This window comes from Salmo salar, chromosome 05 (genome assembly GCF_965601325.2).
Source record: "Salmo salar chromosome 05, fSalSal1, whole genome shotgun sequence".
Lineage (NCBI taxonomy): Eukaryota > Metazoa > Chordata > Actinopteri > Salmoniformes > Salmonidae > Salmo > Salmo salar.
In genome coordinates, this window is record NC_138295.1 from 94,656,088 (window position 1) to 94,660,000 (window position 3,913).

Here is a 3,913-nt window from a genome sequence, read left to right on the forward strand (position 1 = left end):
CTAACTGCTAGCCTAAACAGAAGCTAACTGCTAGACTAAATAGAAACTAACTGCTAGACTAAACAGAAGCTAACTGCTAGTCTAAACAGAAACTAACTGCTAGTCTAAACAGAAACTAACTGCTAGCCTAAACAGAAGCTAACTGCTAGTCTAAACAGAAGCTAACTGCTAGACTAAATAGAGAAGCTAATGGCTAGGAAGATATGCAACAGATTTTGTATGGGTTTGCTGAAATGGTTTTACAAAAAAATCTGTTGGCGGTCAATTGCAAAAAATACTGTGTTTGTCCACCACCCCAATGCATCCCCTTACAAACAAAATGTCAATGACAAAGCTTCATAGTTGACATTTTTTATATATAAATTAAGGATTTATACACTGGCAATAAAGAAAAAAATACAAAACATTTTTTTTTTTTTTTTAAATCTTACATGACATTTACATATGAAAATGTACACAACATATTTAATAACTTACAAATGCTTTAATTGCATAAAAATATATCTCTTTACGAAAGGTTTGAATATATATATACATCTACATTGGCTCTGAATTTGTTTTATATTAGGAGTACTACTGCTTTATACAGTGATTAGCATTCTAAACTAGTTACCGATTTGTACAGTGAATAGCATTCTAAACTTGTTTCAAGTCTTTGATTTTAAGACAAAGTTTCAATATATACCAGATGCATTTTTCATTGTTGTCAATAAGAAATGTGAGATTGTGATATTACATATTGATAAAACAAAGACATTTGCCAAAGAGAATGCCATCAAGTATCAAAACTGTATAAATGTACAAAAAACAAAACAAATGCAATGACAAGATAAGATACACATGGTAGAAACATCTACAGCAGCAATGCTATACCACGACGTGATCATCTTTGGCAGACATGCACAAGTACGAGCCGCGTTCAGCATGTCTCTTCAACATAAGGAAGGCTGACAGAAAATACAGTAAATCAACATCCCAGTATGGCACCCTATTCCCTATGTAGTGAACTACTTTTGAGCAAAAGTTCTGGGCAAAAGTAGGGCACTATATAGGGAATAGGGTGCCATTTGCTAAATCAACCCCCACCACCCCCCCCAAAAAGATAGATGATTTACACACTGGTGTGTTACTGATGAAATTATAATACTGGTTTCTTTAACACTATGCCTATACAATATTTGACAAGGCACTGTCAGGATTTATTTAATGATTTTACAATGTTCCTTATTCCGTTATGACGGAACTGGCACGTAAAACGATGAGATATTGACGACAATGGCAACCGATTTCAAACGCGTGCAAAATATATACAGGAATGTAAATGGAGGCCGACGATCCTAGACGCTTAAAGAGAGAAAAAAGTTGCGATCTAGAATACAGAAGGGTTCTTTGGCTGTTCCCCGTTGGAGAACCCTTTGCAGAAGACTTTGGGGATTTTGGGGGGGTTTTCATGTAGAAGAACAGCCGAAGAAGCCTTTTGGAGCCTTTTTATTTTAAGAGCGTTCTGTTTCAGTAAAAACAAACACCCATTTATTCCAGTCAACATCCATGGGACAGACACAGAGCAACATGTACAGCATGTGCAGTAACTCTCTCAGACTCATTGGGTAGAGGATACACAACTATCTCAAAACTCACCCCCCCAAAAAACCTTGACTCAGAAAAAAGGAAATTCATGTTCTCTCCATCACACAAAGAAAATACTGTACTTTGATGATAACATTTCTCCTTAAGTTCTCAGTCAGGGTAGACACATGATACATCCTTAAGTTTTCAGTCAGGGTAGACACATAACACATCCTTAATTGAGTTCTCAGTCAGGGTAGACACATAACACATCCTTAATTAAGTTCTCAGTCAGGGTAGAGACATAACACATCCTTAATTAAGTTCTCAGTCAGGGTAGACACATGACACATCCTTAATTAAGTTCTCAGTCAGGGTAGACACATGACACATCCTTAATTGAGTTCTCAGTCAGGGTAGAGACATAACACATCCTTAATTAAGTTCTCAGTCAGGGTAGACACACGACACATCCAATCTTAAGTATCATTGGCGTCCAGTACTGTGATATTACATACACTGACAGTACAGAACAGTATTCAAAGAGCGAGACGGCCTTTCTTGTTTCCCTGTCTCTCTCTGACATCACACAGGGTGGGAAATGAACAGCACAGATCACTTTGATCGACTCACGCTGAGAGGAACTCTTACGTTCAAATTAGATTCGCTTTAGCCAACATCCGCATCGCTGATGTTTTGATGTGTCGGAGGTGGAACTGCTTTAGAGCTGTCAAATCCACAAGCGGCTCCCGGCATTATACCTTGTCATTGGCTACACAGAGTCTCATTAAGAGAAATCCAATGCAGCCTTGTTTACAAGTTTGAACACTGGAATGTGAGATATAATCTACACCTCGATTAGGCTGATAGAAATCCTCATTATTTAGTTTGATGATTTTATCATATCGATATAACCTACACTTTCGCGGTCTGAATTTCTAACGCGAGTGGGGCGGGGTTTGGCTTCATGACAATGATCACAAGAGCAGCTGCTCATCGATTTGACGGCTCCAACGCAGTTCCACTTCCTTTGACAGCTCCAACGCAGTTCCACTTCCTTTGACAGCTCCAACGCAGTTCCACTTCCTTTGACAGCTCCAACGCAGTTCCACCTCCTTTGACAGCTCCAACGCAGTTCCACTTCCTTTGACAGCTCCAACGCAGTTCCACTTCCTTTGACAGCTCCAACGCAGTTCCACTTCCTTTGACAGCTCCAACGCAGTTCCACCTCCTTTGACAGCTCCAACGCAGTTCCACCTCCTTTGACAGCTCCAACGCAGTTCCACTTCCTTTGACAGCTCCAACGCAGTTCCACTTCCTTTGACGGCTCCAACGCAGTTCCACTTCCTTTGACGGCTCCAACGCAGTTCCACTTCCTTTGACGGCTCCAACGCAGTTCCACTTCCTTTGACAGCTCCAACGCAGTTCCACTTCCTTTGACAGCTCCAACGCAGTTCCACTTCCTTTGACGGCTCCAACGCAGTTCCACTTCCTTTGACGGCTCCAACGCAGTTCCACTTCCTTTGACGGCTCCAACGCAGTTCCACTTCCTTTGACAGCTCCAACGCAGTTCCACCTCTGACATCGCTAAATCATCAGGTATGTGGGTGTCTGGTATCGCCGGTTAATGCTTGATCTGATTGAGGCCTTAAGTCTGAGACACTTTCTAAAATCAGATCCAGGGGAATTAAACCTAGCCATGCAGAGAGAGGGGATAGATACTACTACTACTGAGGGGGAAAAAAACTAGCAGACAGACCTGGGTTCAAGTAAGATTTGATACATTTGTATTGTATAGTTGTGATCAGACGAATGAGTCAACTCTATATGTATTTTAAATATGTCCTATAAAATCGATCGATCGATATCATTTAAAATACTTTATTTGGGCTTTATTGAGCTTACTTGTCGCAATCGAACCATAAAGAATAGTCGCAAAAGGACAAACCCCCTCCACCCCTCTGGCACTCCGAGGCAGACTAGAACAAAGGCTAAAGGAATTGGAATAGTATTTGAACCCAGGTCTGATAACTACAAATGGAAAAGACTAGGGTTCCATTTGGTTGCCTTAACAACGCTCCATTGTTTGATGTTGACTAGAGCGTAAACAACTCTGTGTACCAACATGTCGGACGGCGTTATTCACATAGCATCCACTCTCAGAGTGTAGTTAGGAATAACTTCACCAATCAGGTGAACATGTGTTTTAAAAGAGGACAGTGTCATTTTGAACACTGCTTGCTGATTCACCCATCCATCATCCACACACACACACACAACTATTGTTCCTGAAGGTGTGCTTTGCTGTCCTGTTTCCCGAGGCTGTGCTGTGCAGTCTTCAGAAACT

The 3,913-nt window shown here is 40.9% G+C and overlaps 1 protein-coding gene across 1 annotated transcript in view; it reads right to left on the bottom strand.

Annotated features, from left to right (window-relative positions):
* Window positions 1–404: 404 nt before the first annotated feature.
* Window positions 405–3,913, bottom strand: part of LOC106606155 (CUB and sushi domain-containing protein 3) — a 540,034-nt gene continuing 536,525 nt past the window's right edge. The window contains exon 71 of the mRNA XM_082975995.1: window positions 405–3,913. This exon is cut by the window's right edge and continues 369 nt beyond it. The gene's annotated coding sequence lies outside the window, so the exon portion shown is untranslated.